Raw genomic sequence first — 13,451 nt, forward strand, 5'->3', positions numbered from 1 at the left:
GTTCAGACTGCATGTTCTCCTAGTGTCCTGGGGGCAGGTAGTCACTCTCTTCAAAGTTCTTATTGAAAACCAACAGTGGTATCTCAACATAATATTGTTGATCAAGAAGACTTTCCTTGAAAGTCCGAAGGACTGTCATTGTGATTCTCCTGTTGGGCCTGGGAGAGACTGACAACATAAACATATAAAGCCTCATTAGATTGGTTGGATCAAAAGGGCCAAGTGACAGCAGCTTACACTTCTGTCATCCAGTCACACATGCTTTCCTTTCTCTGGGCTCTATTCAAATTTAACAGTTTTTAGATTCTTGGTAAATTGGTTGTGGGAATATGACCAAATGTAGTTTTCTGTTACCCCTAAAATCCAAAGACATCCACCAAGTGACTGATGTATATCGCTTTTAGGGGTAATTAATGCAACTAATCTTACATTCTAAAGAGGTATTTCTACATAACTAAGACCATGGGCCCACCAAAACATGACTGAAGTAACAGACCCTGAATTTTCATGGGATTTATTTCTCATTCTTAATAGAACATTTAGGGTACTTGATGCTTCTTCTCAGCAGGTCCTGTCAGTGTGACGTGAGCACATGTATAATCCTGGTGTTTGCTGGAAATAATCAAAGTTTCTATTGATTTACTTTGGTACAGAGTCAGGGACCTGACAGTCCTGAGAGGCAAGAGAGTGATGGGGTATGGCTGTAGTCGCCAGGCAGAAGCAAAGTTCTTCTACTGTGATTAAATTATAAAATATGTGATATCCAAAGTTGTATTCCAGGTGCCAGGAGCTGTTTTGGTTTACTCTAGTCAACCAAATAATAAATGGAATACTCCTTGATCATCTTTAATGGGAGTTATTACCTTATCCAATTTCTGCACAGACTAGGGGAGTAATGTGGGGAAATGGAAGAATCACTGCTTCTGAATTTTTCTGTGTTTGATGGTGGCACTAATATCTGTGATTTCCTAAGGCTTCCTTTTCTTCATTTTTAGCAAGGAAAGAGAGCCCCACAAACGATTACTCGGCACTTTACTATGTCTCTCATTTCACAGAAGGGCTACGCAATGTGGCAGCCATGAGAGTTGCTGAGTAGATCAATACCAACCATACCTTCAGAAATTGGGGTGATTGGTACACTCTGGAGTCAGAGACTACGACCCAAACTCCTTACACCAAATCACTCTAATTAACCTTGACTGTGATGAATGGAGCACGGTGGTTTCTGGCTTCTGAGCCCCAGGAATTATTAGCTTTCTTCTCACTGAACAGTTAGGGGTCTGTGAACTGACTCAGGCCCAAGAGTTGAGTTAGGATCCATGGCTTTCCCTCATGGTATCTCAAATAAATTCCAGTTTTCTTTTTTGGTTTCTCTTCTTTTTATGGTGGGGGGTGGGAAGCAGAGCAATGTGGCAGAGATTAAGAAGTTATATAATTTAACTTAGTTAATAACCTAGAGGGATGACAACTCTTTTGGGTCTTAGGGATCCCACAGCTGATTAGCCATTAGTTATTAGGTGGATCGAAACATTCTGCTTACTCTTCTAAGACAAATGCCTATTATGGAAACCACACCCACCTTCCCTCTAACAGTTAAATTCTATTGTTTGGCTTTTTCCATTGGGGATCCCATCATCTCCTACTGAAATCAGGAAGTCCATTTTAACGGCAGCCTCTCCATGTTTATCCCCATTCTATAAAGAATAGTCTCCACCATGTTTCTCAAGGAAGTTTGTGCTGTTCTCACCAATGTTTTTCTCAATGTCCTGGTGAAGAGAATGTTCTCTGTTCTCTTCTAGGGAAGATACTTAAAAGGACAAATGAATGGTTGATGTGTTATAAATACATCCAACATTTATTTCTCTCTAACTTTTTGAATAATATTTCACACTGCTGGTGACACCATCCTAAAGGATACACTTAAAAAATTTATGAAGACTTTTTTTTGGAGTCACAAGGATGGGGATTGGGAGGGTACTACTTCCATTTAGCAGGCAAGATTAAAGGATTCTAGGCATCTTGAAGAATCAGGACAAATCCTTACTATAAATATCCTGTGTACCATATCATTTTTGAATGCATCACAGGGTAATTGTGCATGGGAAAACTTAGTTGAGCCTGGGAATTACCTCTTTGTCATATAAAAAGTACAAAGTATTTTTTGCACAGTTTTAAAACCTTCTGACTTTTCTAGTAATACAGAGACATATAAATTGAGGGGATACTGTAATTTGTTTGTGTCCTTAACCTTACTAAGAGTTTTTCACCATTTTGGCAAGCCTCATCACTAGTAGGCTACTTATTTTATTTGAATTATCATAAAATAATTTCATTAGTTCAAATGTATAGGTGTTATGTCACAGAGAATCTGTTCATCTACACGTGCTTCTATCTGTCTATATTACATAATTTAAAATGTGTCAATATTCAAGTCAATATTTAATATTGGGTTTTCTAATTTTGTATAAAAATGGACAGTTACTAACATTCCTACTCTTAGATAGGAACTCTGAAAACAAAAAGGTTAACATTTTGCATAGAAAAAATCTGAAAGATCAAATATATGTATTAGAGTTCTCAGATTCAAAGGAAGACTGTTTTTTTCCCCAGAATATTAAAAATAACCAGGCATAAGGATAAAGATTTTATTGTTTCTTACAAAATAACAGAAAGAATCACAAACTTTATAAGCCACAGAAATTGCTGAAAAATTAATTTGCCAGCTGTATGAGAAATACAACAATGAAAAAAAAATCCAAATAAAATCATTCCATCTATTCCACTGAGCAATTATATTGTTTCAAGATGAGGAAAAATATAGAAAATCATCTGTAATGAACTGCATTCAAGCAAATTTTTATGACAAGTGGATGTGAGTACCTTTTGTGTTAAGAGAAAAAACACTTCCCTAACTGCATATGTGGGGCTTATAAGGAATAGAAGAAAAATCATAGAGGACATGTTATTTTTAAAATTATGGATAGCAGCATTTCCATTTCCGTGTGGAAGTAACAGTTTGGAATTACCCTACTGCTATAAACAACTAGAAAATTAAACAAAACATAGAAAACAACTGTACTTACAGATTAGAAAATAGTGCAGGACTATGGTCCCTGGTAGAAAATAAATAAATGAGGTGAGCTCTATAGTCCCACCAGCTTTCTTCCTAAAGAAAACTTCAAGACTGTAGAAGGGTGTAAAATTCTAAACATGGCCCATTAGTCTCACTGAGCTGAGAAGACAGTGATCGGAGTTTGAGGAGGTCATGGGATCAAGAATTTACAGGACAGAATATCAAAAAAAGAGGGAAAAGGAGTTATAAAAATCTGCCTTTTGAGTCTTTGATTGAAGAGTAATCTGTGTATACATAAGGTGAGACCTCATGAGACTAGAAAAAGAACAACATGGAAAGAAGAATTACTAGAAAAACATCAGACAAAAACTCTCCAGAGTCATACAGGGGCTGAGAATCCTTTGAATTCTCACTACCCAGAGTTGAGAGGACTCACATGATATACAGGGCAATCAATTGAGATCCAAAAAATGCTCATGGCTAAAAAGTGGGACTAAATAAACCCAAGGGTAGAGGATACTAGAAAAGCTAGAAAAGCCACCCTGAAAAAAAGCTTAAAAGCAAGCCTGTCCTCCAAGTTACTCAGCTACCTACCAGAACAAATCCCAACATGAGTCAAAGGAATACAATAAAATCAGGCACTCAACAACATAAAAATTGTAATAGCTGGACTCCAGTCAAAAATAAGTAAACAAAGAGGTAGGAAAATGTGGTTCATAACCAGTAGAAAAATCAGATAATAGAAACAGACACAGAAATGGCAAATATGATAGAATTAGCAGACAAGAACCTTAATACAGTTATATAAGTATTCTGAATATTCTCAGGGATGTAAATGGACACATCTTAAGTTCATAATTAAGAGGGAAATGGAATATATGAAAAGGAAATTTCTAGATATGAAAAATACAGTATTTGACATAAAAATTTTGCTAGGTGAAATTACCAGCAAATTAGACCTGCAGGGGGAGGGGAATAACAGTGAATTTGAAGTTAAAAAGCAAAACTAGTCAAAAAGAAGAAAAATATATATATGTGTATGTATACACATACACACACACACACACACACACACATATTTGAAAAAATGGTGTCTGGAGGTTTTCCAAAGCTAATGAAAACTAAGACCAAGCAGGCTTAAGAACACAGAATACTAGCATAAACAAAGAGGGACTTCTAAAATAAAGATGAAGTATTTTATTTATCAAGAAGTTATGATAATCCTAAATGCATAATTTGCTAATATGCTTCAAATAGGCTTCAAAAGATGTGAAGCAAAAGCTGAAAGAACTAAAATAAGGAAGAAAAATGCACAGTTATAGTTGTCTATTTCAACCTCCTTCTCAGTATTTAAAGAACAAGTAGGGAGAAAACCGATAAATTTATAGAAGTTTCAAACAACAATATCAACCAACTTGTCTTTATTGACATTTATAGAACGATTTATCCTAAAACCTCAAATACATACTTGTTTAAAGTATACATGTAACATACATCAAGATAGCCCATATGCTGGTCAGTAAAACAAGTCTCAATTAGTTTAAAAGAATCTCTGAAAAAAAAAACGGAATTATATTTGAAAACAATTAAGAGAAATATATAGGGGCACCTGAGTGGCTCAGTCAGTTAAGCATCTGCCTTCAGCTCAGGTCATGATCTCAGGGTCCTGGGATGAAACCCCACATCGGGCTCCCTGCTCATAGTTAGTCTGCTTCTCCCTCCCTTTTGTGTGTGCAAGCTCTAAATAAATAAATAAATAAATAAATAAATAAATAAATAAATAAATAAATAACTCTTTAAAAAAAAAGAGAGAGAGAAATAAATACTGCCGCGTTTTTGCTTCCTTGAAGCCCCCACTTCTGCACACTGCCTCTTCTAGTAGAGCTGCTACATACACAGATCCATCTCCCCCATCACAGAAGTGGGCATATGACCTAGACTGACCCATCAAATTAGCCTCTCTCCATGGGCATGTGTCCCAAGCAAGATCAAACAAAATCCTTTTGTGGTGATTATTTGGACATTAAAGGAAAGAGAATCTGAGATCACTAAAGTAATAATGGAACGTTTAAGTGGAATTTCCAGAGACACTAAGACACAAGAAATGTGAAAATCCAAAGCTAGATTGTTATATAAAGGAAATGGTCAAGGATAACTTCAATAACACTTTGAACCCTCCACCAGAAATATTCTATAAAAGTTTTCAAAATATTAAAAAAAAGTAGGATGTTGTAATTTCCTTGGAGACCTTTGTTGCCATCCTGTGAGTCCTTAACTCCACGCAAAAGGGAGAAAGTATGAGACCTTCACCTGAAGCTTCCATGGGACCTTCAACCATGAGACTTCCATGGGACCTCCTAAAGAGTTTGGAATATATTCCCACAATTGGGAGGCCCAGGACTAGCACTGAATTTACATCTAAGATAGTTACATCAGCCTGTGCTAATGAGATCGAGGGGTCTTCACTGGAATCATCTGGAATTCTAAGAGTATAACAAGGCATAAGACATATGAATGTGTCTCGTGAACCAAAATGGATCACAAAGAAGAGAGTGGAGGTAGTTCATGGTTATTCAGGGTCCAGCCCAGCGTGGTTGCCTGGAAAGGTGAAGAGAGCACAGTAGCAAAAAGTGGGATGCCAGGTTAAAAGAAACTTCAGTGGGCTCCAGTCAAATAAATTAGAAGCACCTCAAGGACAAAAGATTAGGTTTAACCACCTACCATATACAAAGCATGTGAAGACACCCAGCCTCTTAAGTGCTACCCTCACTCACACCTCCCTTCTATTCCCTCACATTCTTCTTGGAGTGTTTGAAAACATGGTTAACAAATGAGGAAAGATGGGAATGAGGAGAAAAGAAGATGCCCTCACTCTTTTTCAGAGGTAGGCAGTTACCAACCTCTTGGTAGAAGGGGAAGAGAGCTGGAACCTTTGCAGAAAGATTAAAGCAGAAACTAAACCCTTGAATAGAGACATTCTTACAATTGAACTGAGGCTGTCACATGACCACACATGACCACAGAACTGCCTGTATCATTCAGAGTGAGCAGAAAAGTCATAGGAGTTAAGTCTCCAACCAGGGTAAGAGAGAGTACCATCACTGAGTAAACTTTAAAGGGATTCTGGGCGACAAAACTGACGTTGCGTTGTGCTCATGTCACGAACCTTGTGGTCACACTGGCTATGAGGTGGGGTGACCATATACTTTGTTGTCCAAGCAGGACACTTCTGAGAGTGAAAGGGGACGCTATTCATATTGCAATGCAATAGGCACAAACTCAGACTGTCTTAAGTGAACCACGATGTGGGATCACTATGGGAGCACCATACTCCTTGAACTCCTGGGGACATTCAAGACATAGAAAGACCCTCCCTGAGAATGAAGCCAACCCAGCTAAAGGTAGCACTGAGAGATGGAGGGAGTGAGGCATCACGCTCTATACTTCTCATGTATGTGACCAGTTCAATGCTCTTTTTTGGCTTAAAGTGGTTTGAATTCAATTTATATGCAACAACTAGAAAACTAATACTTATCACTTCTTGGAAATGTTACCCAGAAGGAACTAGTAGTTTACTATCTTGTCACTTTCAGTAGCAACTACACTTCAGACCAGCCCTTTAACAAAAAATTATGCATAAACACTGACAAGTCACTACCATCTAGTTATTGCAATTAACCGTCTTTACCAACATTAAAATCCACTAGTTGCATATGAAGCAAAATGATCTCTCCACTTCCTCAGCAGTACTGAGAAAAATGGACTGAAGACAAGGTTGTAAGATTTGAGTATTAAAAGACATGATTAGACAGCACAGTTGAGGTTGGTTTTAAAACAGAATTATTTTCTTTATTGAGGTTTAACTGGTGTTCATCTAGAGTAATCTTATTTTCTTTTCAGCTTTTAAAAACTTTTTAAAAATTCTTTATTTACATTCAATTTAGTTAACATATACTGTATTATAGTTTCAGGGGTTGAATTTAGTGATTCATCGGTTGGATATAACACCCAGTGCTCATTACATCAACTGCCCTCCTTAATGCCCATCACCCAGTTACCCCATATTCCCACCCACCTCCCCTCCAGCAACCCTCAGTTTGTTTCCTAGAGTTCAGCGTCTCTTATGGTTTGCCTCCCTAAGTGATGCAGTTTGCACTGATTGCATTTCTCTTATGTATTAACAAATATTTGGGCAGATTTTATCAAACTGCATCATTTCTTTTTCTTTCTTCGTATTCCTTGGAATATAATGTGAAAACAATACTTTGTATCTGCGATTGGTACTTGGTTAACCATGTTTGCCTTAATGATACCCTAAAATTACTGCCCCATGGTTCAGTTATCTTCTGCAGGAGACTGCCAAGCTAACTATGGAAAATTGGGATAGAATGAGGTATCGCTTATCTTTTCATGTAGAAGATTAAGATCCAATTCCATCTTTAAAGATTTTCAAATTTTCTACCTATTAGAAAATAGTTTCAGGATAACTCAGTTCTATTCTGTGCAATTTCCCATCCATGTAATAAAATAGTCATGATGAACAAAAATCAGTCATGGCTAGAGTTAGTATTGTGGGATGATTTTCATATTGTCATAAGTAATTATTTAAATCATGAAAATGACTGAATATCAGAAAGTTTTCATTAATATCCTCACTTCTCAACATCGCCAAAGGCAAGGGAAGCAAGGGCAAAAATGAACTATTGGGACGTCATCAAGTTAAAAAGCTTTTGCACAGCAAAATAAACAGTCAACAAAACCAAAAGACAGGGGTGCCTGGGTGGCTCAGTTGGTTGAGCGACTGCCTTCAGCTCAGGTCATGATCCTGGGGTCCCGGGATCGAGTCCCGCATCGGGCTCCCTGCTGGGTGGGGAGTCTGCTTCTTTCTCTGAACCTCCCTCCTCTCATGCTCTCTATGTCATTCTCTCTCTCAAATAAATAAATAAAAATCTTTAATAAAAAAAAAAAACAAAAGACAACCGACAGAATGGGAGAAGATATTTGCAAATGACAGATCACATAAAGGGCTAGTATCCAAAATCTATAAAGAACTTCTTAAACTCAACACCCAAAGAACAAATGATCCAATCAAGAAATGGGCAGAAGACATGAACAGACATTTTTCTAAAGAAGACATCCAAATGGCCAACAGACACATGAAAAAGTGTTCAATATCACTCGGCATCAGGGAAATCCAAATCAAAACCTCAATGAGATACCACCTCACACCAGTCAGAATGGCTAAAATTAACAAGTCAGGAAACGTCAGATGTTGGCGGGGATGCGGAGAAAGGGGAACCCTCCTACACTGTTGGTGGGAATGCAAGCTGGTGCAACCACTCTGGAAAACGGTATGGAGGTTCCTCAAAAAGTTGAAAGTAGAGCTACCATATGATCCAGCAATTGCACTACTGGATATTTACCCCAAAGATACAAATGTAGGGATCCAAAGGGGTACGTGCACCCCAATGTTTATAGCAGCAATGTCCACAATAGCTAAACTGTGGAAAGAGCCAAGATGTCCATGGACAGATGAATGGATAAAGAAGAAGTGGTATATATATGCAATGGAATATTATGCAGCTATCAAAAGGAATGAGATCTTGCCATTTGCAACAACGTGGATGGAACTGGAGGGTGTTATGCTGAGCGAAATAAGTCAATCAGAGAAAGACATGTATCATATGATCTCACTGATAGGAGGAATTCTTAATCTCAGGAAACAAACTGAGGGTTGCTGGAGTGGTGGGGAGTGGGAGGGATGGGGTGGCTGGGTGATAGACACTGGGGAGGGTATGTGCTATGGTGAGCACTGTGAATTGTGCAAGACTGTAGAATCACAGATCTGTACCTCTGAAACAAATAATGCAATATATGTTAAGAAAAAAAAAAAGAAGAAGATAGCAGGAGAGGAAGAATGAAGGGGGGGAAATCAGAGGGGGAGATGAACCATGAGAGACTATGGACTCTGAGAAACAAACTGAGGGTTCTAGAGGGGAGGGGGTGGGGGGATGGGTTAGCCTGCTGATGGGTATTAAAGAGGGCACGTTCTGCATGGAGCACTGGGTGTTATATGCAAACAATGAATCATGGAACACTACATCAAAAACTAATGATGTAATGTATGGTGATTAACATAATAAAAAAAAAATCCTCACTTCTCTCGAACTTCCCAAATTGTACACCCTCAAACAGACTCTTCTAGACTCTTGCTGTTGTTCTTAAAATCCTTTTCCATATGACTGCATCTCAGAGTTTTTAAGGCCGAAAGAGAACTTTTTTCATAGAATGGGTCAGTACAGTTTCAATTTCCAAAATACATTTTCTTAATCCACAGTCTTTTTTTGTTTTGCATGACAGAAATAATCTTCTTAGACTGTGTACTTAATAAAATATATCTTGATCTAAAGATTTGAAACAGATTTCTATATTTTAAGATTTATTTATTTATTTTTGGGAGAGAGAGAGTGAGCATGCATGAGTGGGGGGGAGGGGCAGAGGGCAAGAGAGAGACAGAATCCCAAACAGACTGCCCGCTGAGTACAGAGCCCGATGCCGGGCTCAATATCAGAACCCTGAATCATGACCTGAGTGGAAATCAAGAGTTTGATGAGCCACTCAGGTGCCCCAAAGCAGATTTAAATGTAGGGATTTGAAAATATATATATATATTTTAAGAGTGGCCTATGATATTCCAAATACCCCTGTCCAGATAGATCTGAGCTCTGGTCACTCAGCAGCTTGAGACTCTAGGTTTTCTCACCCATAAAAAGGAAACAGTAGCCTGTGAAAAATAAGAATAAAATATTTGTGAGGAATAATTGAGATAATAAGTTAAAAGTATTTAGCAGAGTACCTAGTAATATATATTTTAATTTGTATCTGAAGTTAATTAATTAAGGCAAACTTGGTTCTTAGTTTCTTCAACACCAATGACAGTTAGAAATTCACTATTTCCATGTTCTTAGCCTAATTTTCTTGAATAAGTTCAATGTGAAACTCTTATCAAGAGGTCAGGAAAACCCTTTCATCTAAGGCTCAGAAAGGAGTTAAATGAACCACCTGAAGTTGCCCTAAAATACCAGCTTGTGCTGACATTTGAACAAATGATTAACTTGGACTTAATCCCAAAGTGATTTGGACAGTTTAAATCCCTGTTTTGTGAAGCTTTAAAACATTTATTAAAGTACACAACACAAGGGTTAGAAAAATATCCATTTACTGGCAAGAATTCAGACCCCACGAGAAATGAAATCTTTCCTTTAAGTAGCATGAAGAAGGTAAAACCAAATTAATCAAAACTAAGATGACACTGCTATTAAAAAAAAAAAAAGCACATTTTTGTTACCTGTTTATGTTTGGTAGGTTTCCATGAGAAATTTCGTCTGTGGCTTAATTTGAATGAATATGGTTCCCAAAACATATCATACCTATGTCCTCTTAACTATGAAATTAAAAAGAAACAAACAATAAAAACAGGAGTGATTTCTGTTTTTAGCTGTTTGGGCAAAATACTACAAACTGTCCACTAATGAGCGTGGTACCTTGGTAAGTTGAGCATTTTGCAACAAATGTTATTTACTCTACAAAGGCCTCAGTTTCAGCTATTTATTTTATATTTCATAGAACTCAAATGGTAACATGGTAAGAATTCACTCCTCATGATTGCAATGACCTACATACACCATGCCATCACTTTAATACAAACTAATAATTACAAACTAAATGCTTAAGATCAGGTCATTTCTCTCTTTTTGTCTTCACTTTCCTTTTAGAAATGTGATAAACATAATTCAAAGTGTGCTGAAACAAGGTTAATGAAAATTTTAATTAAGTTCAATCTCTGGGTTTAAATATATCTTTGATTTGTGGAACTATATCAGTAACATACACAATCTTGTAACCAAAATGAGTATGTGAATAAAATACTAGAAATCTGTATTTTTCAAGAATATAGTACAAATACTCCAATAAAAGATTATCTCAGGCTCAACTCCCCTCCTTGAAAGGGGATTTACTACTTATTTGAATAGATGATAATAATACAAAGTAAGTAAATTAACAATCTATTAAAATATATTCTTTCTAAAGTAGTTGAAAAGATGTTCACCTTTTGCAATATATTTTATTATGAATTTTTTATTAATTATGAAATAACAAGCCTTAACCCAATAAAGTCCTCTATATAAATAACCTTAATTTCCATATAAATTACCTCAATTTCTAGATGCCTCAAGTTGAATCAAAACTACAATGCTTATACATGTTTTATCTTCCTAGGGCCAGAATGTCCTCATCTATAAAATAGAGGCATTTATGGTACTTACATCATAGAGCTATTGTGAGAAATAAATGAGACACCCCATGGAAATATGTATGTACGTGTGGAGGAAAGACTCTAAGGTAGCCCCCACCCCCATAATCCCCACTAAGGCATTCATGGCCTTGAATGGTACCCTCTGGAACTGTGGCTTGCTTCTGGCTCATTGAGTATAGCAAGAGTAATGAGAATATGTGATTACATGTATTATGTCAGATTGTAACATCTGTCTTGAGAGGAGACTCTTTCTTGATGGCTTTGAGGAAACAAACAACCACACTGGGAAGGTCCACATCTCAAGGTCAACTGAAGATGACCTCTGGCCAAGTTATTAGGTATGTACAAATTAGAATTGTTATAGAGAGTTCAATAGGTTGAACTATTTATTATGAAATATCTCCGTATCTCTGATAACGCTTCCTGTCATTAGACTTTTTTTAAAGATTTTATTTATTTATTTGACAGAGAGAGGGAGAGAGAGAGCACAAGCAGGGGGAGCTGCAGAGGGAGAGGGAGAAGCAGACTCCCCACTGAGCAGGGAGCCCGACTAGGGACTCGATCTCAGAACCCTGGGATTGTGACCTGAGCCGAAGGCAGAGGCTTAACCCACTGAGCCACCCAGGCGTCCCAGCCTGTCATTAGATTTTACATGTTCTCATTGGAAGTTAATATTCAGAGACTGTAATTATAGGGAAAATCTAGATTATTTTTAATTTTTACTCGACATTTATATTGAATGGACTTTTAACCATATACCTTTTTATTTAATATTTAAATACATTGTTTCTTGAAGGGCAGTAACCCTGCACTAAATTATTGGGAAAAAAATAGGATCGGAATGGCATGAAAAAGATATCTCTAATCACTTGACAATCTTCAATGCGTCCTGAAACAAAGTTTACAGACCTTGAAATATTGCATAGTTTTAGTCTTCGTTAAAAACTACAGGAAACTAATTGTGTGAGACTGTTGAATCACAGATCTGTACCTCTGAAACATAATACATTATATATTAAAAAAAAAAAGAAGATAGTAGGGAGGGAAAAATGAAGGGGGAGGGAATCGGAGGGGGAGATGAACTATGAGAGACGATGGACTCTGAGAAACAAACTGAGGGTTCTAGAGGGAAGGGGGGTGGGGAGATGGGTTAGCCTGGTGATGGGTATTAAAGAGGGCATATTCTGCATGGAGCAATGGGTGTTATACACAAACAGTGAATCATGGAACGCTACATCAAAAACTAATGATGTAATGTATGGTGATTAACATAACATAATAAAATTAAATTAAAAAAACAAACAAACCACAGGAAACTTAAATGTCAATAGCTAGAAGTAACATATTCAAACTGCTTGACTCTGAATCCTAACAATGTAATTGAAACTGAAACCCTTCCCAGAGCCACAGAGATAGCCGCCCTTAGACTCCACTTCCTACAGCACCCTTCCTCCTCCCCTTGTCACCTTCTTCTAGCCACCTCCCTCCTGCTCTCAGAAAAAAATCCAGAGAAAGAAAACATTTTTTTCTACATAGTAGTGGGAGAGGCATTGCTTATCTCCTCATTGAGGGTATGTTATTGTTTGTTTGTTTGTTTTTGTTTTTTTTTTGTTTTGGGGGGTTTGTTTGTTTGTTTGTTTGTTTTTGTCCTGCTTCCCGGGGGAAAATGAATGGACTTCTCTCCTGGGGAGAATAGACACATTGAGAGTAGCACACTGGTAGACTATCAAAAAGAACCAGTGTCCATCTTTGCACGTAAGACTGAACAAATCCCCTTGCCACAACCATCCCCCAATCGACTATCTCCACTCCACCTCCGTTTTCTGCAAAGCTTAGAGACTGATGGCTAAAGTCCTGTGTTGCTCCTGAATCTGCATGAGTCCCAGGGCTCGGTGGCAGAGTGAGGGGCATGGGTCCACACTGGTGGATAAAGTGGAATTTTGCAGTGCGAAGGAGCTTGAGATAAGAGCAGAGAGACGTGAGAAGGAGGAATTGGTGAGCAAAGAACATGAACTTAAGGCTGGATGTAAAGATAGGAGTAAAGAAAGTGGTCACGGGGCA

This window comes from Neomonachus schauinslandi, chromosome 2, assembly GCF_002201575.2.
Source record: "Neomonachus schauinslandi chromosome 2, ASM220157v2, whole genome shotgun sequence".
Lineage (NCBI taxonomy): Eukaryota > Metazoa > Chordata > Mammalia > Carnivora > Phocidae > Neomonachus > Neomonachus schauinslandi.